Source organism: Linepithema humile, chromosome 4 (assembly GCF_040581485.1).
Source record: "Linepithema humile isolate Giens D197 chromosome 4, Lhum_UNIL_v1.0, whole genome shotgun sequence".
NCBI classification, from domain to species: domain Eukaryota; kingdom Metazoa; phylum Arthropoda; class Insecta; order Hymenoptera; family Formicidae; genus Linepithema; species Linepithema humile.
Window position 1 is genome coordinate 22,660,517 of NC_090131.1, and position 24,933 is coordinate 22,685,449.

At 41.7% G+C, this 24,933-nt stretch overlaps 1 protein-coding gene across 2 annotated transcripts in view; it reads left to right on the forward strand.

Moving 5' to 3' along the window:
• Nucleotides 1–24,933, forward strand: part of LOC105672535 (protein artichoke-like) — a 386,355-nt gene that overhangs the window by 92,577 nt on the left and 268,845 nt on the right. The window contains exon 6 of one of the 2 annotated variants that reach the window (XM_067353615.1): nucleotides 19,263–19,369. The exons of the other annotated variant lie outside the window; for it this stretch is intronic. The gene's annotated coding sequence lies outside the window, so the exon portion shown is untranslated. The remainder of the gene's footprint in view (nucleotides 1–19,262; nucleotides 19,370–24,933) is intronic. 2 annotated transcript variants of the gene reach the window in all.

Here is a 24,933-nt window from a genome sequence, read left to right on the forward strand (position 1 = left end):
TCGCGCTGTGACACCGCCACGCGTGGTGTACGTTTATTTCCGTCGACGGAAACGTGACACCCGCTGCACGCTCGGGAGCTGTGAACCCGTCGCTCCCATTCAAGAGTCGCCGGCGGACTGCGAGCTCGCACCGTGTCGAGATATGGGAGTGGTGGGAGCGTGGGAGGAGAACCGAGGGGGATGTAGTACTGCACTCAACGAGTGGGAGAGAGATGACTGTGGGTGCTGGGGATGAAGAGAGAGAGGCGATTATGAGCACAAGGATGGAGAGAGGGAGAGCGAAACCGATGGGAAAGAGTGAGAAGGAGAAGGAGAGGAAGTGCGACGATGCGAGCGAACAGAGATAGGTAGACGGTTGAAGAGAAGGTGGACCAGACAAAGAGAGAGCTAAAGCACAGTGTTCGGGAACGAGAGGAAAAGAAAGGACGCAAGAGAAACGACAAACGAGGAAAGATGACGATCGACGGCAAAGAGACGGCGGATGGCGACAAAGAAACGTGAATGCTGAAAGCACCTGGGCGACGAGGAGAAAAAAAGAGGATGGAAGTAGAAAACGAAAGAGGGACGAGACGAGGACGCGAAGAGCCGACGAGGACGGTCGGATAACTACAAGACTGACAGAGTCTGCGAGAGCGCGGTGTCTCTCTTCGCTCCGACTTTTCTCTACTTCTCTTTCTTTTTTCTGTTCGACCCCTCTCTGTGCGTCTCCTTCACCCCCTCTCTCTTCCTCTCTCTCTTCCTCTCTCTCTCTTTCTCTCTCGCGTTTCATTCTTCCCGCTCGTATCTGACAGTTTGCACCCTTCGCTTCCTGCGCCGCTATACGCGCCATTTTTTTCTTCACTAGCCCGCTCTTTAGACACATTTCGCGATTTTCTCTCGGGCATCCCCGCGAGTCGCGAACCATTCTTCTTACTTTACCGCGGCTCTTCAACGGCAACATGCTCGGGCGCGCATAGACCGCCGCGTGAGTGGAAGGATTGTTTGCACCGAGCAACGTCGCGATTATCGCCGAGAGACATCCTCTAAAAGGAGTTAGTGCGGGATCTTTTGGTTATGTCCGTGTCGCATAAAACTTTGGTAGTGGCGAATTTTATTAAGAGCGCACGTAACGACGAGTTTTATGCAAGAACTGTATATTTTCTGATCGAATCTGTTTAATCTTAAAAACGGTTGCAAAGAGTTTTCTCGTAAACAAGCGATCAATTTGATACTATTTCTCTTAAATATGATATTTTCAACGGCGACTTATTATGCAAGATTTTTTTTATATTTTTAGAAAATTATATTTATTATAAAAGTAACGTTCTTTAATATCTTGTTAGCTTTAAATTTTTTATAGACTATTAAATAAGAGGCTTTAAAAGTCAGTCTAAACATAAGGTTTTTACGCATCTTTACCTGATACTAAACATCGTCCTGCATTTGCGTAACTGCTGTATTTTGTAGCAAAATTTCTATGGAAATGATACAAATGTCCAGGACTGCATTCCAGCAGTAACTCGTAAACTACTGCGGATGCTTCAAATCGTGAGTGGACAAATTGTCTACCTCTGTATGTTCCAGTATTAAGGGTATTACCCTTGCGCGTAAAATAAGCGCACCAGTAAATAACTGTTGAATGACCATTAAAGTTGCGATTATTTTCATGTTTTATATAAAATAAAATATAATTGCGTTCTTTCTAAAATGTGAAAATCCCACTTTTTATTATAATATTATTATAAATTGCAGTAATAATTTTTTGATCCATTGTTCATTGTTCACTCAATTTTATTATTATAAAATTCTCGTTTTATTATTATTCATATTTGAATATAACATAGCGTAAAATCAGTAATATGTATTAAACATTAAACATTTTTTTATTTATATAAGATAATTTTTTCGATAAAAGAAATAAATTTTTATTTTTGGAAGCTTTTCTTGTTAAGATAAAAATAATGTTTGTTTCTAATAATCCATTTGTGATATTATATACCTAATTAAATAGGTATATTTAACTTATCCGACTCATAAATAATATTTAGTCTGTAACAACTCTAACTGCCTCTAACAACTAATAGTTTCGAGGACTTTGAAGTTTATGAATAGAATGTCTCTAGAACCAAGATCTGCGACAGACTAACAAGGAATCAATATAACTATTGCATACATATATACATATATATGTATAATATATATATATATATATATATATATATATATATATATATATATATATATAAGTTATACCTGGCATTGGTAATCAATAGTTCACGATATTTGAAACAAAATTTTCATGCGTTAAAATTTAAAACATAGTAAAAATATAAGAGAAAGCCAAAAGTGCTAAAATAAAAAATTTATGCACAAATAGAGTATATTTTTACGCGAAAAAAATTAACTATGAATATGCAAGAAAATGAGAAATCTAAAAATCTGAAAATTTTATATGTAAGTTTTTTTTCCGCATTACAGTTTATTTTTGTAGTTCATAAAGACGATCAGTGCGCAATCATGAAACGACTTATGTGTAATATCTCATAAAATTCGATATCGCAGATTGAGTTTTCCACTCAACACGCCAACTTGGCTCGACTCATGGGGGTAGTTCAAAGTGGGCCAACACAGGGATGGACGATATCACGAGAAAGCTTTTAAAAGATTTACAAATTCACTTTTAGAATGGCACGCAACACCATACTGCACATTGCGCGCACATGGGCTGATTTTAAAATAATAATTATAATTTTCAACTTTTCTGAGTTCTGAGAAATCCGCTTATTTTATTATAATTTTGAGATAATTAATTACAACGCATTTGAACATTTATGCTTTTAACTATTAATGTGGAAGGTATAACAATCATTGTATGGTTAAATTCAGTTTCATTGCATGAGTAAGCATTTTGATTAAATTTAGCTTTATTGGTTGTCAGAGTAGGGAGCTATTAGTTACAAATGTTTACTCTAACTTGTCTAGGCGTAATCATTCACGCAGTATTAATGCGAACGTAGCTGTTGTTAATTGTTGCAGTATTTTGTACAGAACTTTATTTCGAACAGACTTATTTGCAAATATTTATATTAATTATGCATCATCACCTCAATGAGGTTCATTTTCGGAAATAGCATCCAAAATTCCAGATCATTGAGATACCTGGTTTAGATTCGGTTCTAATCCGAATGAACCTAATCGAAACTTTCCACGTTATATTCTATAATGTTGCTCTCGGTAGATTCTGAATTTCGAGACTTTTAATTTCTTCGGTCCATTATTACTACTCGCCTCACTCACCTCTGTTGGTTTTAGTAATAGAAAGATAAACGGAATTAAAAGTGTTAATTGGAAGAGAAAGTATAAAAAAATAGCTGAAGAAAAAATGCTTTAGTCAGATAATGAAAGGAACCATTTGCTTAGAAAATAAAAATTTGCTTAAAGAAGTAAAATTAAAATTAGATTGCCTTCATTAACTTGATCGTGAATGATTTGGATATTATAAATACTTTTATTGAATAAATAGAAAACAAAACACAGCTCTCGCTATTCGTCATATCTTTTTCACACACAAGTATTGATTTTTTCGGAATCACGTCTCAATATCTTTTTGGTCTGACTTTCACATATCTTATTCTTTATGGCGCGGACACGCTTGTTTGAAACGCTCCGTATTCCATATGTGTCGCAACGTTATTATTCGAAAAATGTTTCGGGCATTTCGAAGTATTTTCCCCGCTTCAACCCGCAGCCGTTGGAAAAATTTGGCGCGGTCGAGACCCTCCGCTCGAGATTTTTGGCTACCGGTTCACCCTTCTCGATACACACAAGGGTTTGCTCACATCGGGACGAATGAGGTGGAAGCTTTTAGGAAGCGCTGCAAAGCAGACACTTTCTGGCGTACAGAACATATATAGGTCCCACTCCGTCGCAGCCTGCCGACGTGGAAATGCGCGCTGTGAACTATCAAAGACAAGAACGTCGGTGAGTTCCCGGCACGAATTTTCCGTGAAACGCGGGTTGACTGAAAAGCTTGGCTGAGATTAGGTCGGTGGCCAATTTCCGTACTCTCTTTCGACTCTCAACATCTTTAGCGCCAAAAAGGAAATTCGTCCTGTAGACGTTTAAGCTTAAAGGAGATTTTAACATCTCTGGCTCAGTATTACGGTTAATGATGTATCTCTTTCACTTGTACTAGTAGAAAATCTAGACAAATTTCCATTTAGTAATAGAATCTTCAATTTGAATAACACTCGCTCAGTATTTGCCAGTGTTAGTTAAAAATTATAAACTATAATTTAAATAATTAGAATGATAAATATGATTATTGTAGCCAATGACTTTTTACACTCAAAGTAATGAGAACAATGCAACGTCTGTTAACAATGGCAGAAAGACTTTACTTGAAAAGTCATGTCGCAATACATGTTTTTGACGAAGTCCCTTTTTGAATCGAAGAGCTCTTTATAAATCTTTCCCGCAAGAGAATGTAATAACATTTTTTTCCCGTTTATTTATCCCTTTGTCCGTTCGTTTATAACTCTTGCGTCGACAAAGATTGTCGGTCTTTTTGTGAAATGTGCTTTTGTGCTTTATCCGACGCGCTGAAAACCGACGTAAAGCCATAAACCATATAAAAATATTACATTGCTTGACTCAATCAAGAAAATTACCAGCGGTGCGCGGAGCTGAAACGTTCGAAAGTTACAAAAGCAAACATCCGTCGCCCCCAGGTTCGCGCGGGGTCGACGTTCACGCTTATCTCGCGGTATTAAGCGACCCTGACTTTTTTCCGTCTTCGCCGTCGCAGTCACGTACGTGTCACGTACACGCAAAAACTTACGCCGCCGGCCTGCCGGGAGCGGCTACGGGCTCATTCGGCCGGAAGTACCGGACATCGGGTGAAATACGATTGCACACCGGCAACGAACGTACGGCGGATACGGCGGAAGAATGGGGACGAGGATTCGCGGAATATCGGGTTGTAAGGTCAAAAGAGAGAATGAGAAAGAGAGAAACAAAGAGAAAGAGAGAAAAAGAAAGAGGGAGAGGGTGAGAGAGATGCACAAGAGGTCATCTCTACGCGCCTAGCGGGACTTGCATATTTCCCCCCCTCGCGCTTTGTTCAACCGGATATCACGGGTGGTTCGCAGTTGTTATTTACGTCGGGCGATGAATAACAATGAACGAGAACATATATTAAGCGTATCTATAAATTCGAGCGCGGCGTGACAATTCTCGCTAGAAACGATGGGGAACGATGGGCGCGTCGACGGCGGTGTTGGTAGCCCATACGGCGGTGGTGGCGGTGGCGGCGGCGGCGGCGGCGGCGGCGGCGGCGGTGGCTGCTGCGACGGCGGCAGTGATGGCGGTGGTATAGCCGACAGAGAGAGAGTGCATTAAAAACGACCGTTGGCGGAACGACGGAGAAACGGGCGCGATAGTGCCCGGCCATCCGACCGATCGTTTTCCACGTTCGTTCCGCTCGTGTCCTAACCCGCGCGCGTTCACGAGCATTTCACCCACGAACGACCGAGGCGTGCTGCATTGTTCGACAGCAGACAGCGCTTCGCGCACGTTCGCACTCTTTTTTCCCCTCCATTTTCCTCACTTCTGTATAATGTCGATTCCCGGAAAACAGGGGTAACGAAAGAAAGGACGCGGGGAAAATAAAGGTCGGACGCATTGCCACTTGAATATTCACCCGTGACGGGGCACGTCAAAAACAAGAGAAGTAGAGAATCGTGTTACGCAATTATGCGAAATGTACTGCGACGAATATTGTCATTTAATTTTTGACACAGAATCCAAAATTATAAGTAAGAAAAAAATTTTCGAAATACTATCTTTTATTAAACATGAGCGATTATTCTAATCTATTTTTTTTTTTTTTTTTTTACAAAACATGGCGTAATAAAATTGTAACTAAATTGTAACTTAATTTCTGAAACAGTATTTAAGAAAGTAAGGATCTGCTTCACATTCAAGATGTGTCCAAAATCTGCAAATGTCCTTTTAATGACAAATTCTTTACTCAATTTAGAGTCGATTTTTCTTCAGCGAAGATGTCGAGAGGGATGATCATTTTTCACATCTTTCGAATTTTCGACATCATATATCTCTTCAGCTGAGCTTGAAATTGAAATTTTATTAAGTTTCCACTTGAAATTAACTGAAGGATGTGACTCTGTTATTTATTTGCCATCCTGAAGCTTAGTTCACGAAAAGCTTTCCTTTTCCAGTCTTTTATAACTCGGAAACCTCCGATGCCTCGACATTTTCGCTCGCAATGAAGAAAAATCGCTTGCAATCGAAAATGTGTAGAATTTGTCATAAAATAAAAGTACGTTATTGCAATTTCTGGATTATTTTTTAGTATTCAGCATCAAACATATATAACGCTGTTCTGAATTGGATCCACGTTCATTTGAACTTTTCGTCTCAGAGCGATCCCGACAACGCGTTGTTGACATATGGAAATTCTATTACCTACCATCCTATATAACCATCGAGCTCCCAGTATCGCCAGACTTGTTGTCGATAATTACGGGCCATTGTAAACGCTGCGAACGTGCGAGGAAAGAGCAGCGATTGTTTAGTTCCCGTTTGCGGCCGTCACTATTCAAAATCGTAGTGCGTCCGCGCTACAAAGCGAATATTAACTCGCACAATATTTTCGCAAGGTACTTCATGAATGTATCTCGGCGCTCGCTGAAATCAGACCGATGAAATTTCACCGATCTCACCCTCCCCGCCGGTCGTGTCTCGTCGCGCGCTAGGCAAGCCGCCCCGTTGAATATTGATGTAACATTTTGTGTCATCGAATGGAACGCCATGACGAAAGCTCGCTCGTCACGGCGAAAGAACGTGCCGATTTACGTGTACAATTTATCGATTATACGGGGACTGAGTTCACTAACATCAATTAATCCTAATCTAAATGAAATAATTGTATTTTGTGATGCTGGGTTTAATAGATTTAGCTAATTTTGATTTTGCTAGAGTTTACTAACAGATTAAATAACCGTAATATAAACAAAAGCAACCGATACACTCAATTTATTATTGATGTTGAATGTTTTTGAGAAACAAGGTCAGCATTAAACATTCAACAAAGTTTATGCGATTAACGTAATTTATTTACACCGCACAGACGGGGCGTCATCGCCGCAGAAAAGTTCGTTTTCTTTCTCAGCCACCATGAAACGGACAATTACGTATAAAGCTCGAAAGTAGAGGTAAGATAACGCTCCGGAAATAACGGTATCATTATATTTTAATACTATTCGTGTAAAGGCTTCCTTTTTTTATTCGGCGAGGAATCAGCTGCGTCGGTCGTGGATACGAAACGAAATGGAAGAACCTTACCAGATGAGATAATAAACGGCGCGGGTTATTACCTCTGTAACATGTAACATTGTGCGCGAGCATCAGAACCTGGATCCAGTCGTACCATGATATTATGATAGGTACGTACGTATCGGGTCAAGAGTTCCGTGAAAAATTTGCTGCTAATGTACCGGCCATCTATCAAATATTACGTCGTAGCATGCGAGGATGATGCGCGAAACTGTCATTTCAAGTAGGTCACGCTTTCACGCGATGCTTTTTTTTTTGCCCGCATGAATTCGCGCCGGTGTAAAAATATAGTTAGCAGCGCACGATATTAAAGCATGAGTGTCCGTCGTTGTTCAAAAATTAAACCTATATTTTCGACGACATTATCGTCGTGACGACACGTCCGAGAGAAAGAAAGAGAGAGGGCGATAATACAACTTTGCTCTCGAGTTTAATGACACGTCACATTCCTCCTATCGTCGACTTCACGCCTCGTCGTCTCACGTATCCTTTATCACGTTGCCACTTGTCCCGCGTATCGTGTGAGGTACTTTTCGCCGCCCGGCTAGATTATCGAGTGGATCTTAAGAATCCTGTGGCAGTTTGAGCTTAACTTTCTTTACCTTTGCAACAAAACTGGTTTTCTACGCGGAGACCAATAACAAAAATCGAGAACAAAACTTGAAGAACTATTTTTTTCACGTTGTTATTTGCCGCCACATCTATATCGATATTCTACGTTGCAAATTTGTACAGTGTGCTTGTTTTTTATAAATTTTAAATTTTGGACAACGAATAAAAAGATAAAAAATAATGGGAAGCTGCATTTTTGAAGGACAGCGCACTCTTCTTAAAGTTTATATTTTTCGGGGCGCGCCTTAATCCTTCCGCTTTACGCCTCCGAGATATATAGTTCCGAGCCTCGTCCCACAACATGAGGGGGCGAAACCGCGCGGCGTTGCTCTCCTTATTTCGCCACGCTCCTGTATCTTACTTCTTCGCCTTGCGTATATAGCGTAATGTCGAATAATAAGCAGCCCAAAAGCGCCGGTGTAATATTACGTCGGATCGTGCGGTAGATAGCGCGCCGGCTCCTCGTCTGCTAAGTTCCCTCGCTTTAAACGGGCCGTCTCGCCTGAAGGGCGGCTTATCGTGGCGGACTGCAACCGCTGTTCGAAATTTCCTGGAGCGCCTACGACTACGCCGTACTCCCATCGTCGCGAGAAGCAAGTTTCCGGCCGCGCAAGCACACATCCGAGTTTCCCCGCGAGTTGCGAGCGAAACGCGCGCCACGGATGCGGTTGTGCAGAAGCGGATGACTCTGGCTGAGCGCGGCATTTGCGAACGAAGATACGGAGGCTTAGGACACGGAGAGTGTCACGGTTATGCCTGGGAAATACTTCCGACCGGCGGAAGTTAGCGACTCGTATCGGGGCCGCCCGGCAATTGTGTAAAATAGTGATTTTATTACGCGTTGAAATTTATCACCGTCGCATTTTTTCGCGCACGCGAATGGTTATGCGCGCGCTATTTAAAGCGATAAATTAGAGCGATACAAATATATTGTGACATTTATGCAAAATATTTTTAACGCTCGCGTCCTATAAATAATGTACGCGCGTAGTTATGCGGGCGGCAATGCTTTTGTATCACATAAATGTGTCGCGTGATTTATTATTAAGCGCGTATATAAACCCGCTTGTGACCCGGGCACAAACTCATCGGAAGATGGGATCACATGATTACCTATTGCGGATCAAGCACAATGCCTGGAAGCAATGATGCATAATACAAAGCTCTCCCTTTTCGCCCCTGTCGACTGATTGCGTGATCGAATCTCTCTTCCTCTTTGCTTCATCCGCGACGGTGCTGCGATATGTCCGCAAATAATGCGTTCGGTGGTCACAGTTCGCCAGAGATTAAACCGGATCGCGTAACGTTCTATTGTGGAAATCAATTCATTTGTGCATATCGTGATTATCTCTGATATGCGAACATCCTCGATGATACTTCAAGTAGTAATTCGTGTGCAGTATCTGAAGTATTTTGGGAGGACAATATTTTGTTAAGAGATCAGAAGAATTCCGAAGAGCTGCGCGTTTTGCAGAGGTCTGTGTAGTCTCGATCAAACCAATACAGCAAAGTTCTAAAAATATAATTTCTGAATATATAGTTTATATAAATTCCAAATATATAGTTTCTAAGTGCTATATCGATAGTTGCTGCTTTTACGGGTTAGTAGAATATTCCAGTTTTTTTCGGACAATCGATTTTATCCGATAAAAGTGTTAATTATTTTCGATGACATGTAAATTTTTCTATGTTAGAAATTAAATTGTTTTTCCTCTTGTTTTTTTTTAAGTTTATACAAATATATTATAAAATTTCTTTAATCACAGTAAAAATGTGTGCTTTATATTTGTAAGCTACGTTATAAAATAACTAGAAAATGAATCGTTAATAAGAAATATCAAACAAGCATTCCGCTGTGATTTTTGCCAATATCACGAAATTAACGATCCTTTATAACGTCGATAAAGATGCAGAGCAGCTCCGCACTGCGTACTCATCGAATTCACCATTCGTCGCGCCGCGTGGTGTATTCTGACAAGCGGTCGTTCGCGTCTGTCTATCGTTTTGCAATTCCGTTTGCGTATTACGAAGTTGCGGATGCGCGTCGTTTCGGATCGGCCTCGGTTCGATAGCCGCGTCCGGATAGCGTGCGAAACTGGGCGAAGCTGCGTTACATTCGTCTATCCGTGCGGCCTTCGGTCGCTCATGCGTGTTCGTATGCGAAGCCAGGACAAACGGTCGCTTTGTAAACGCGAATTTCGCTCCGCACGGCCGATAGTTGACGCGGTTCCGGTGGCTTCTGTTCTGTCACGATTACGCGCTTCCGTTCCACGGCGCGATCGTTCGTGCCTGCACGCTGCGAGAATCAACGCGTTACAAGCATCCCGGCAGAGTGTGCAGGATGCACGGAGCTCAGAGAAGGCCCGGAGTGAATGATGGTGAAAGGTTGTAAAATGGAGGGAAGAAGCCGCGCGCGACCGCGACCGCAGGCTTTTACGAGCGCGCTGTTACCGAGCTACTTTGATAAGTTAATTGAAGCATTCACATCGCATTTCGCGTTTTACTAGATTTTTACGCCATCTGGATTATGCTCATAATATGAAGATTCTGATTACACAGGTATTATAAGACTTTCAATTTTTTTCAAAGTAAAGATTAATGACGGATAATTTTGTATCAAAATTTTATGAAGAATCCGTTATTTACTTTGGACTGAAAGATCCTATATATCATTCAGACAAATCGTATTTTCTGAAAAATTACGAAAATGAGTGTAGGAAATAAGTAAGAGGAAATTTACGCGATTGCGAACTGTGCAATTAAATTCCTAATGTGCTTATTAAAACTATTTCCGTAAATCTCTCATAAAACGTTGTATTACCCTTGTTATATAGTCTATATACATTTGTTTGCGAAAGAAATAAAAAAAAAAACGTTTGATTCACTGAAACAGTGCGCCGACGATTATTTGTAGTTTTTTTTCTGTCTGGTGAAGAGATTTATGATAAAAGTTTCATAGTGTATACACGCGCATCCCGCACAGAACTTTTCGTTTTATTTATAAAAAAGCAAAATTAGTGGTTCACACTATTGCTTTAGTTTGCAAAAGGGATAAAGATTATAAAACTCTTTCTTTTTTTTATTATAATATACAAATGTATAACAAACATATATACATACAGATATATCAAGTATTATTAAATTATTAAAAATTTTCTAACGATATCTACGATTTTATTTCGAAATATAATTTATTCAATGCAAGATCTAAAAATATTTTTTGCCCGGTTTTCTCATTTCCAACTTGCGTACAGAGATTCACACACAGTCAGTCATTTCCGTAGCTGCCGTATGAAAACCTATCAGACAGGAAAATCGCGATGAAGGGGATAAAGGATGGCGTGCAGCTACTCGCTCTGAATACCACAAAGTCGAGAAGTTGACTCTCGCCGGTTTCTTCGTAATAACTCTTTTGGCGTCTACAATTAGCGGTTAGTCCCGGTTCCTTGCACGCCGAGCACGTCTGCAAATGCTTCATAAAGCGTTGCACTCTGCAGGTTCCGGAGCCCGAGGCGTGCTCCACTCCCGCAGTCCTCTCGCAGGCCAGAGCCGAGAGGGTTAAACGAGGGAAAGTAAGACGACGAGATGATGTGGGCGGGCGAAGGAGGGAAGGGGGGGGGAGGGAGGGAGAGGAAGAAGGAAAACTCGGGGTGAGTAAGTGGGTGGTCCACCGAGGGGCGTCGGCGCCGTTGCAGCAGGTACGTGGGTTACGTACGAGGGTACGTTCGCCAGTTAGCTGGCGCCAACGTAGAGACGTTAACTGACTTACGCCGCCCGCGGGGACGAGGGCCGCCCAGCATGAAGTAACGAGGAAATAATTATGAGAGTACGTGTCGAGATTTTATGGTATCGCGCGCGAGCAGACGCGTTGCTGCCTAAGATCCGTTTCGCCGCTTCGGCACGTTTCGGTGGCCGACGTAACTACAAGCGGATTTACGACGGCCGATTCGCGACACAATGAATCCGATTGGGGATTCTGAAAGTGATTTGATAGAATGCGACCGGCGTTGCGGGCAATTTCCACTTTTTTTTGTCCGTTATTATCGTCATTCTCCGGTCGCGCCGCAGTGCGAAGATTTCGGAGGCTCGAGGCGTGAAAAATTGGGTTTGAGTGACCCACTGGGCGAGTTGCTGTATATCATAAATGAGATTTAGCGTGCCTCTTTACCGTACACGTGGCGATTAATATGCATTTCATCCTAATTCGGCTTTATTTCGTGCTAAATGCGAGGTCGCGTATGAATTACAATCACTTAGAAGGGCAAGAGGATAGGGCACTTAATAATAATTACTGTGAGAGTTATGAGAGGGGAGGGGAGATGCTCGCTTCACTACCGTAAATAAGTGAGGGAGGGTGCAGGGGGAGTCATTTTTGCACCCTCCTCCCGGTCTCTGCCTGGCAGTTACCTTTCTCTCGTCCCTCTACTTTTTGTAATGGTCTCTCGTTTCTTGTCTTAATCTCATTTTCTTTCATTTTAACTCTGATTTATATCATACACGTGCTTACAAAAATTTCACGCTTGCTGCGATTTCCCCCCAAAATGTTCGTAATAAGAGGGGACTCGTATTTTTTATCCGTTCTACTTATCTGCTATATTGTATCGTCTAACTTACGGAGGTTGTCGCAAAAATATCGCCCACTTCTTTCAACTGCAGATACTGCAATATGAGGTATAAGACGAATGGTGGGTTGCAACGTCAAGACAAAACGATGGCTGTTGACTTGTAAAAAATGGAATGTTAAAGGACTGCGGCAACTGACAGCTGAATAATAACAAACACGTTTAGTTTATATAAATTACATTTTGCAATTTAATGGCTTTCTTAAAAATATTCAAAGAACAGATCTTTCTTTCCGTATGTCAATATATCCGTTTCTTTATTCTTTCCTTAATATTTATCTTTGTCCAGTATCATTCGTGCGCTTAAAGATGCTTCTGAAAGTAGAAATAACATCTTGGCATTATTAAGAAAATTTATTGGTTCGACAATGTTGAGTACTCGTTTCAAATACTTTCGATTTGTCTGGCCAATCGACAATTGCAAATTTTCTTTATTAGATGCAAGTTTCAAGAATACCTGATCGTTCAAAGCTCACTCATTTATCGTGCTCGCGATTACGAGACGCCGTGGATTCTCTTCCGTTGTCTCGAGTCCCCGCGTTTTCTATCCAAAGGAGCTCGTTGCTCGTTGCGGAAGGGAAAAATAATGAGGCTGCGGATAGGATCCCGGAAACAATCGTCGTGGTCCTCAGTATCTCACGTTTCTCTTTCCGGAATGAATGATTGTGCGAGTAGGAGCCGCAAACTGCCATAGTGCGGCAGCATTTTTAAATCTCTCGGATGCTGTATTTCAATTTTTTAAAGGGTGTACGACAGTTCGTAAGCGAAGCAGTCACCGTCGTGAAGCACGTCTCGCGACTGTCGGGTTGGCGTGATCTATTCGTTCGTATTGCAGACGAGCATGATTTTGATGTTGTGTGCGATGCTGTTTCAAAGAAAATTTTAGAGGCGTTTGAATATTTAAAAATCTCAACATATAAAACGTGCATTTCAAATCTTCAGATAAAGAGTGAATATTGATTATTGGATGAAAAGAAATCTTCGCGTATTTTTAAATTGTTGAATTGTTTAATTAATTCTGTGGTTTCTTATTTGGATTGCATAAAAAAATATTTTGCAAGCAAGTTACGAGTTTTGGTTTATTGATAGTCGTAATTAAAAGTTGCGCAAATGACAGATAGAAAAAGATGAAATTATATTTTATCGACAAAACATTGTTTTGCAAGTTTTTCTGCACTTTTATTTCAAGATAAGTATTTTTTGAAAACTCGAAAAGTTTAAAGAGCTGTTCAACTTTGGATATACCGAAGTATTGCTTTCCCTGTAACTTTGTGCTATACAAAAATCCGAACTCACCAAGGAAGCATTTGTAGAGATTTTCCGCACAAGCGAGAAAAGTCTTTACGAAATGGCAGATACCAAATCAATGAGCCGAAAACATCGTTTCTCACAATCTATCTTCTTTAAAAAAAAGAGATGACTGCAGTAGATTGTAGGTGTTCATCAATCGATAAAAAGCTTCATTACACTCGGGCCAGATCGAGGAAAAATCGCGTACGAAGCTATCGCGCGCGTACAGGCGTGCTACAGCGCGATCGCTCTCGTATTTACGAGGTTCGATTTGGCAGGATGTCTCGATGTTGCAGGAACGAGGAGGGTCGCGAGCACTTGCGAGGGTGCGCTATTTTACGAGGGAGTCGTGGCGGAGGAAGGCGAATCGTCGTCGAAAAACGCCGGCAGTTTAAGTTTCGCTCGGTGCGCGCAAAAGGGCGTCGAGCGTTGCTCGAAAAGCGTATAGACGGATCAGGTGTACGGTCCCGCGTCCTGAAATACTCTGGCGAATTTATGATTCCGCCGTGCGGCATTTTCACGCCTCATGTCGGATTTCCGTGCCCTTATCTCCGCGTCTGACGGAAGGCGGTGAAGCGACACCGCCGTGCGATCGCTCGCCGCAAAATATCGGTACGCCCACCCGGACCGACCCGCGGTAACGCGAAAGTGCGGCGCCGTTTTTACGGATGCGCGTCGTATTTCGGTGCGCGCGTGCAGGTGGCACAGTACACGGCGATCTGTCGGAATAATATTGGGAAATATTGCTTAACCGCCGTACTACGGGAATTGGGTCGAGAATAATTTCCTCGCATTCGCGTATCGCCAATTACGCGCGAGTTGTTCGTATATGAAATCGGAGGTGACGAATAGCATTTGTGGAAAATATTTGAAAATACATTTTTCCCTAAAATTTGACTTGAAATCAAATCAATTTTTTACAAATATATTGTTTATTAAATTCCAAATAGTAAATTTTGTTCCCGTAAGCAAGCGTTGATTAAAGTAATAAATTTATGACAAAAATTTTTGATTAATACCGATCATTGTTTATTTATAATATTAGAATTAGCATACAATTTTTTTTTGATATTCAATATAGTTTTCCATTTTTTTATTCGACTTTCAAAAATAAATCCGCGTTATCCGCGCTATACTTCCTTCAAAGTAACCCCGTTGCGAAGTCCAGTAGATCATCAACGGCGGTTCAATTTTCACACGGCGGTAATCGTTCTCGTCTTCGTACTGCGCTGTTACGAGATTGGATGTCTGCGCTATCTCCTGCGAGGTAGAAAGAAGGAAGATACTGTCGTCACCAGCCGGTCGGGCGAGCGAAATGAACTTTATCACACAGCTGGGATCTCCATTGGAAAACGTGTGCCGCGCGAGAAAACCTCTACCCACCTTCGCTGTCCGCCCTCTCGCTACATCAGGTCTTGTCATCTTAGATGTTCCACTCCGGCCCCCGCCGTCGTGACAACCGCAACTCCACGACCCTCGTGCTTCGGCAGGGTCAGCCGGTGTAAAAATATTTATCAACTGCGTAGAGCTACGTTAGCCGGCCGCGACGACGTCACTTCGACTGGAGAAGGTTGGATGGTGCACTTGAATTTTGTAAAGTGCACTTAGTCGACGAGAGCTTTCTCTGCCGGGCGTGTCGGCGACTTCTCGAAATGACTCCCTTTCATTTCTTCCTCTCTCCTTTCCCCTTGGCGGAAAATCTATTTTCCCGCGATAGATCTTCTCTCTCTCTTTCTTACGCGTCGCTTGTCGAAGGCGGGGAGAGAGATGGCATTGAAGCGACCCGGGTGAAAAGCAACGGCTTTCCAGCGATAGTTATCAGATCTGAATTCAATTCGCGATTCAGACAGCGAAAAGCGCGTCGAAAAAAATGTCTTTTCCCTTTATCTTTGTTTCGATGCTCCAATATCCCGGGTCTTTGTACATCCATAGAATTGAGAAACGACGTCGATGATCCACGCTCGAGGAACTCTCGATCCAGTGACACAATGGCCTCGTATCGCTGTATCGATGCTATTAGATTTTTTTTCTAACTACCTATATATATATATATAGGTAGGTGAAGATGAATCGATGCATGTGCAATGAAAACGAAGGGAACGAATACGCCCGACGTGTCTGACCGTGACGGATCGTCGAGGATTCGCTGCCAATCCAACAATATGACGACGAATTGTCGTCGTTCCCAACTGGGTTATCTCACTTCGTAGATTGGTTCGCAGATATGTTGGATATCGATATGGATTTATCTTAAACCTCAAAGATCCTTGACTGGAAGCGATTTACGCGAAGTACAAGAATTGATAATAGTCGATAAGAATATCGATAATAATAAAAAGAAATATATAAAATACTAAAATTTTTCAAATGGCCTGGAGATAAAAAATAAATGGATAAAAAGATATATAAAAATCATATTGAGATAAATATAAAAGTGTAAAAAAAATAATATTTTTGATACGTTCGATGGCGGTTTTACTTCTATAAATTCTGTTTTGATGTCCCTGCTGGGTGTGATCTGTGTTTGTAACATGGATATCATGTCATGTTTGACCAGCGTGTACAACTTTCACGACAAAGCTGCATTAAACTAGACGCAATGACTGCCATCGTTACATATCGCCCTCCCTTGAAAAACGGTGAGCGCTGTGCCGAGCGCTGGTCCAGTCGCACCGAGTCGGTCGGTTATTCAACTTTCATGTAAATGCCCGTCGCGTTTAGTCGCAAATACCTTCCAGCCAGCGCCCAAGAAGACACCGAGTCCTGACCGAGTTATGCGCGTGTCCGTGTTCCGCGAGACAATAAAAGCTTCGGCCGGGAAGGGACAGAGATAAAGCTAGCACCGGGACGGAATTTACGCGGGATTCCGGATAGAAAATAGGACCCGCATAAGTCATGGATATAAAGGTTAAACGAGACGGCTCTACCGGACTGGCGGGGTCGTTACTATTACTTCCGAGCCTCTAGGTTTTAGCCCCGCGCGCAGTTTTCGGCGAGCAATCCACCCGGCATCGCTCGTACTTCTCCGTACATCGCTCTCGCCATCTACTACCGCGAACTTCGCCTCGTCTATCTCGCTGATGCGCGCTGTAGCCGGGGCGATGAGGAGAAAGGCATGCGACGGAGCGGGGAGGTGGCGCGATAATGCGAGCGAAGAACGGACACAACGCTCCTGCCCGGAAACTTTCGACCAGAAGTAGTCGGTTGGTGGTTTTTGTGAGATGGGAAGAAAAGCGGGCTATACTCGGAGAATATACGCCGTTCTCTTTCGACGACATCGTTGTCGTCGCCGTCGTCGTTCTCGTCGTCGTCGTCGTCGTCGTGGTCGTCGTCATTGCCGTACTCATTGTCGGCTACGCGAAAATTCGGCACCGCTCCAGTTAACAATCGCGATTAAGTTCCTTTCGTGGCCACCGTCGTACGAGCTGCGGACATTAGCGGGGAGATTAACGTTTGCTACGCTCGCCGTTACGAGCGAGGAAACCGGAGGACGAGGAAGCGAAGATCTCGTTTCCTCGGGCGATAAACGAAGTATGCTTCAACGCGTCTGGATTTCGTTCCAGGAGGGAGACGACGGGTGTATCGGGATTAAGGGGATGTCGGGCGCGCCGCACGGTTAAGATGTTTTAGGAAAAATAGAACGGTCGTTTGCGCCGATAATGGCCGCTGTTTTCATCGATTAATGCATTAGTACATAAATCGGCGTTTAATAGATTAACGTCAGTTAACAGGAATTTGATATAAGAGATGGAATTTCAATAACGATAAATATTTTTCACATATTTACCTCTAAGTATTTAATATTCACAATACAAATTGTATTGATGCGCTATTTAATGAAAACATAGGTTGCTTAAATTATTTTGTGATTATCTTCTTCAATAACTGTTTAAATTTTATACATTTTGTACATTTACACAGTAATTGTTTATAAAATTTTTGTAAATTATTCTTTAAAAATGTTATCTATTATTAGTGAACCGTAGAATATTGATAAATAAACGAACGGATAAATTATAAATTCTTTCTTCGACGCATTTATATCAAAGATATGAGTTCTTACCGCGATCGCATTATTCAAAAGCTGCACCATTCTTCGATCCCAGATCGTATTAAAAATTCTCATTTGTGGGAGAACGTAGCAGGATTTCAAACTCATCATTGCCACTTGCAGTTTCTCTGGTCCGTGAACGTTACGAATCACAAATTATTATTCATCCCCCCAGGCTGGTTGCGAACGTAAACGACTTTATAGGACGGCACGATACCTCCGTGTTTTACGACACCCAGTAAAATGTCTCGGTTACCGCAAGTGTAATTTTAATAATAATTTCCTACGACATTTCTGTCGTCAAGCGAAGGGGAGACTAATTTTTTTTTACTTTTTTACACAAAGTGATCGAAAAGGTTCAGTCTGCCAGCTGGTTGACATAGGTGTGTCTGCGCGATATTTCGCTGCCAGATCGATGTCAGATAGGAAGAATAGCGCGAGATGATAATTCGCCAAGAAGTCTGGATGAAAAACATTCGTGAGAGCGAGGAGTAGACGGTTGGTTTATGCGCTTTTCGTGGCGCGAATGTGCAGTACGCGAAGCGGAATGTAACGCTCCCGACTTAGATAAGAGTTTTGCAAGGTTTTATATGATCCATCGAAATGCGGCGTGCTCACACTTTTTACATCTTGCGATATGAATTAGAAAATAATTATCGCTGAAAACAGCTTACAAAATTTTGTCTAATATTCCAGTAATAATAATTCCTGTTCGTGATTTTCCATCGACATGAATATTACGCGGCGCTTCGTGATGAGGAAGAATCCTTCCGATGCATATTTAAAGATCCCCCTGGATTCCCGCTGAATGTGTGAAATAACGAGTAACTTCAATATTCATGAACTTTGGGCGTTTGAATCTAGCCTGGACAAATCGGATGAATTTATGTTGAGAAACAAATGGGTAAAGAAGAAGAACAACAAAAAACTTCGGAATTTCGATAAAGAGGAAGCGCAATCAATAAAATATTTGCATACGAATAAAGTAAAATCGCGGGGATGCAAAAATACAGTTTGATAAATACGAAACAAATTGCATTTTTAAGAACAATGGGTAATTAGTGAACCCGTCTAGATGTTCATCAATATTTTTTTCACTAATTAAGAAGAAAGTAGCAGTTTGAAAATTAAATTTTATAAAATGTTTATAGAATGCTGATCGTACAATTTTAAATGTAATTTTAAATTTCCAGGAAAATTGGTTTTCGTGAAAATGGTTTAGCGCACTTTAAAACTTGAAAATATTATGTGAATTTGTATCTTTTGTCGTTAAATTGTTGTACAAAATTTCTTGAAAAATGCGTTGATTGATAAGTACAATTTTTATTTTAGCAAAGTTGCTCTCTTTCCAGAAAATATTGAGGAGCAGCCATCGACCAAGCTGATAAAAGAAAGATGAAAAGGAGATAGGCAAATAGGAGGCGATGGTGCCAGCGGCGATGCTCCACATAGCGATAAGGTAAAAAAGAGCAAAAGTTATATATATTCAGACGAGTGGTCGAAAGGAATGTCTTTTGTTGGTTCGCGGCTGCAGTTTCAACGATGGATTGACATTCCGTTTGAGTAACGGATCAGTCTGTTTTTATCCTTTCCGTCGCGTCTTCGGAGCGCGTCCAGTGACTTGCTTCTTCGTATTCGCATAATTCTCTCCTGACTTACCACATTTTTTGAAGGCACTGGCATGGAAGATATCCTCCTCAGTCGAATCTATTGTCATCATCGCGCCGCGTCCTTTGATCGCACTAGTAAGTGAAGTCGAGCCAGTTAGATAATTGCTTCATCGATACGTCGTGTTCCCCGCAAGGACATGCTAATTTCTTTCACAAAAACAAATCCGTATTATGGAAAATGTCGATTTTTCAAGGAGAAGTGTTCGACAAATTCTATGATGGAAGTTACATACCTTAATCCAATGTTGATTTAATGATTAATACGTATAACAAATAGTATAAAATATTTTTATCAAATTAAATGCAGTTCGTTTGTTATGCCTGTTTAATATAAAAATCAGAGATAGATATTTTTATTATTCAAAAGTTGACTTTGTCAACATGAGCTGTATGCAAATGAAACTAAGGTGATTTCACCGGCTTTCTGTGCTATCGGCTAAGATATAACTTTTCTTCCCCCCCGCGTAACGGGTGCATTCTATGACCCCGAAGTATAAAGCGCGAGGATTATGTATCACATACACGTTTTCGAGCATCTCGCTACGGCTGATTGCGGCAGCCGCTTCATTTCCATACCATTTGTAATATCCGCGCGATACACGCCTCTTCCAATTTTGGTTTTGCCGTACACACATTGAAAGAATTTGAAGCGAAATAATATTGCAAATAAATGTGGAAAAAATATGTTTTATCATATGGGAAACACGTACTCTCATAAAAAAAAAATACTTTTATAAAATCAACCTCGGAAGTTCCGGTGCATCGCGCGCGATATACGTTTTATCGTACTTTAATTACTCGCGGTGTTAATTGTGCATAATTTTTCCATAAATCCTGTTTACTATCGCAGTAATTGCCGCATATCAAATTTATTGACTACATAGACAATTTTCCAAGCGAGACGCGTAGAGGCATCGCTGTATCACAAAGCACGGCGGATCGCTCGTTGAATAAACAAATGCACTCTTGCGTGCTATGAACTACTATTGCCGCGCTACGAAATGCCGATTAAACACGCTCTCGATTATCCTCCTGCATTTGTTGAAACAAATTCACGTTAGCTTATTATAATGTTGATTCGTACCGGCGATTCCGCGCGCGGAGCTTACCCGTGGCTATAAATCCTCGCTCTGTCGCGCCTTTGTGTCTGCTGGGCTAAATTGAGTTTTGCGCGCATCACTAACATCTCGCTATCGAACCTATCAATTATTCCCATCTGGAGTAAATGGCTTGAGTGCGACAAAAGTTGTCGAAGGGAGCGTGAAATATATTCGACTTACGCCGCGTGTTATATAATTTAATATTAATCGCTTTCTTTTCTTTCCAAGCTACACGGAAAGAAAGAATTTTGCTATCGCAGCGAAATCGTCGTTGCTATTGCATATTAGATGTGAATTTTTTCAAATTATATCGATATGTCAGCAAAATCTATTTCGTAAAGACACATTAATTTGCTGCTACAACAAAATGATTTTTTTCTAACAAATGTATTTTGCTAATGCAGCAAAATTGTCGCTGCCAATAGAAATTTTGATGGAATAGTTAAAATCAATTTGTTATAACAACAGATTTGCAGATTTTGCAAAATGATTTGCCGCAAATAAAATTAGCATCCGTAACAAATTTCTTTGCTATCCATATAATAACTAACATGTTTTGCTATAACAGCATAAAATTTACTGTGCCAGTGAATTATTTTTTTCCGTGTATATTTCTTTTAAAGAACCACATCAACGTCTCAAATGTGAATTTGTTTATATTTTGGTATGTACAAAAGGCTAATATCTGTCAGCTTGCAAATTTGGACAAGCTATTAAAATTATATTGCAGGTTCAAATACTAGCAATTTATTTTTGTTAAAGGCCATTAATATATTTTATTAAGAATTAAAATCTATTGAATGTTAAATAAGTTATTTGAGAGAATTAACGATACTTTCACTTATACGCGAAATATATTGCGAATATAATGTCTCACGACGAATAATGTCTTAACCACGCGATGCGCATCAGTCGTTATGCGGTCGTAGTTAACGAGTCCAGATATTCCGGCCGTATGTCAGAATTTTGATAGTGAGCCCCGTGCGGCGCGCGTTTAACACGCACGTCCGGCGTGTAATGACCCTCGAAACGTGTCGCTGTCAAACACGACTTGACCTCCGACGAGTAGAGGGTGACGGTCGAGAGGATGTAACCGGCCGGACCTCGGAGCCGGGACGTGTGCGTGATGCAGCGTGTGACATATGCAGCTTCGTCCGCGGTCCGCCGCCGGCCGTATAAACCCGCGATCGGCCGACCGAGTGGCCAATAATCGGTGGCCGCGGCCTTATAATTGATTCAACGGCCGATTACGCGCGTCTAATTATCGATTTCAATCGACACGGCCAATCGTCTAAGCTTAGGCCGCCGGATAATTTCGTCTGACCTGACATTATCCGCCGCTAGCTCATTCATTATTACTCTCGTGCGACATGAAACGGTTTGCATCGGTAGAAAACAGGAATAGAAATGATAATTAATTGCAAAATTAATTGATTACGAAATTGATATTTGTATTTCGTTATCGTATTTTTCAACTCGAACGATTTATACCGGCGATATTTGCCAAAGAAAAGTCACTTAGAATGTTCTACAAGCATAAATGGCTCGCATATATCTTTCTTCGAACGCTCAGTATGCTTGCATGCGGGTGTACGTGTGTGTGCGCGTATACGTGTGTATTCACGCGAAGCTTTTCCCGTCGTATTGCAGCGGGGAAAGTTTAATTGCCTCGATAAGCCGTCCTGAATCGACAGTTTCGAAGCTATTCGAGCCTCGGGGTTCTTCGGCACCCGAGAAAAAGAAGGGCGCTCGAATTCTGCCGGTGGCAGCGTGTAGATTCCGCGAAACAACTTCTCCCGGGCTTTTTCTACGACGGAAACCGAAAAATGCCCGTCCGTGAATTGCACGTTCACGAGGCAAGTGAGACTATATCGGCATTTCGTTTCGGGATCGCGTTGCGCGAAAACGCGCAGGATAGTATGCGGCTGATGCTTTAATTTACGCGGTGCTATCCGTCACGTCGACCGGAGAGGGTAGTCACGATGGAGATTTGGCATGCAAAGTAATTATTCGGCGGAAACTCCACGCGCTAGCGGCGGCGGCGGCGGCGGCGGCAGCGGCAGCGACGGCGGTGGACCGAACAAAAAAAGTCCGGGAACCGCTGACGAGCGGCAAAAAACCGACTGCGAGAATCTGCGAATACCCCTTTCGGCCCAGTCGGACGAGAAAGGAGGGTACCTTCAATTTTCAAGCGAGATTTATGACGGCCGTTCGAGAAAATTGAACACGGACCCGGGAATCTATAATCTACGATGGAGAAATGGATGCGCCGGCGAGATAATAATCTACAGTGGACTTTATGTTGCCGATCAATAACGGCCATCGACAGTATTTATCCCCGGGGTACGGGAAAAAGATGGACGCTATATCGATTCCGCGGACATTCAGGTATCAATTGGGGGGACTTATTGAAAGTTTTAAGTGAATTTTATAATGCGGTTAAAGTTTGCCGCTTGAGCGGCGTTTAGTCTGCGCGGGAGACAAGTAATTTTCTCGAAGATATGGCCCATAGCGTGAGAGACCGCGTGGGCTACGAATAAATAATCTCACAGAAAAGATTGGCCAGAAGTACGGCGTCGTCGGAAATGAGAAACGTGTAGAAAGTTTGATTTTTAGGGGGATTAATGGTGGCATCAGCCGCGGGCGTAGATTTAACTCCTCAATTAAATTACCGGTTTTCACATGTATTCACAAAAGTGCACGAAAGTGACTACATCTGTAAACGCAACAAGCTTGACGTTTTAGTAAGTAAAGTTATTTTCTCGGGAGGGACTAATGTTTAATTTAACTAACGGTTCACTTTGCAATCCTGCAAGTTTAACTTAATCTCTTGAATTTCTCCTGCCGTTGCTTTTAGCGTTGAAATTGAAAAGTTTATGAAAAAAAAAGAAAGTGACGAAGTAAGCAAGTATGTAGAAAAATAATCTGTTATTTAAATTTTTATAATAAATACATATTTTACAACGACGACTTTCCGGAAACTTGTTCTTCGTAATTTCACGACGAAGCATTAGTTTAAAATCCACTAGTCGATAGTTATTTCGGTGAACAAGAAATCAGGAGTTGCCCGTTAATTCCGCCAAGCGCTAAGGACGCCTTATCTCTAATCCGAAACGTCACGGTACAACTGGGAAACAGCGTATCGTCGTGGCACTTCGTCGTATCCAGTCGATACGCAGATCTTAGTGCGAAGGGTCGACGTTACCCACGCCACGTTGGCTGCAAACTACCCCGTGGTGCTATTAAGACCAAAACAACAACCCCGGAGTTCCGGTTTCTATGGTTCGAGAATTTGTATTTTGGGTCACGAACGTTCGTGAGATCGTGTCGGCATTGTACGCGAAATTAATAATCGCAAAGCAGATAATATTGAGATTTCCGGCGGGCCCCAAATAGAAGCACCTCTGGAACCCTGCATAATTATCTTGGCTAAAGTGCCCCTCCGGTCGCCCGGTCGCGATCCTGCCACAAGGAGGTTCAACGAGATTTTCATCCCAGCGCGCGATATCAGAGCTCGTCGGAACGGCAAGAGCAAGGAATTGTTACGTTCCTTGTCGTAAATTCCAATATCCTTGAACGATAGCGTCGATGTTGCTCGACTTTTTATAATATTTACGAAGATATTTGCAAAGATCACGCAGTATATTCTAAATATGCAATCGCGTGTTTATAAAATGAATTAAAATATTCGAAAAATGTTTCTATCTTATACTTTCTAAAACAATAACTTTGTACATCTTGATATACTGAAACAGTCGTCAATTTCTTTAGCTCTCTGCGATCCAAAAGATATCCGATGATTTTGACTCACGTTGTGTATAATGTAACTTTATCTATTGAACCTGCGAACTGCATTATTCTGCGAATAACAGCATTCTTTCATATTTTCGTGCTCGATTCCGAGTTGATGCGCAAACATCGCAGGTGTCTACTTTTTTCAATAAATGTGTTATTCATTGCTACGTTCGGTGAATAGTGATTCTTTGATTGATGCAACAAATAGACGTGTCTAGATAGCACGTGTAGTGGAAAAAGCAAAATTGATCTACCGGTGCAAAGTTTGACCGCAAGAATCAATCAAATGCTGGCACGTCTGGTTTCTACAACAATTGGAGCGTGTTGTGGTGGATGTAGCCACATTAATGCAGTATCTTCCACTGTTGCTACATTTAAAGAGATAAAATCGAACATATAATAAGACTTCGAAATACGTACGGCAGATTAAAAAGAAAGCAGCGTTGCTTGACTCTTGT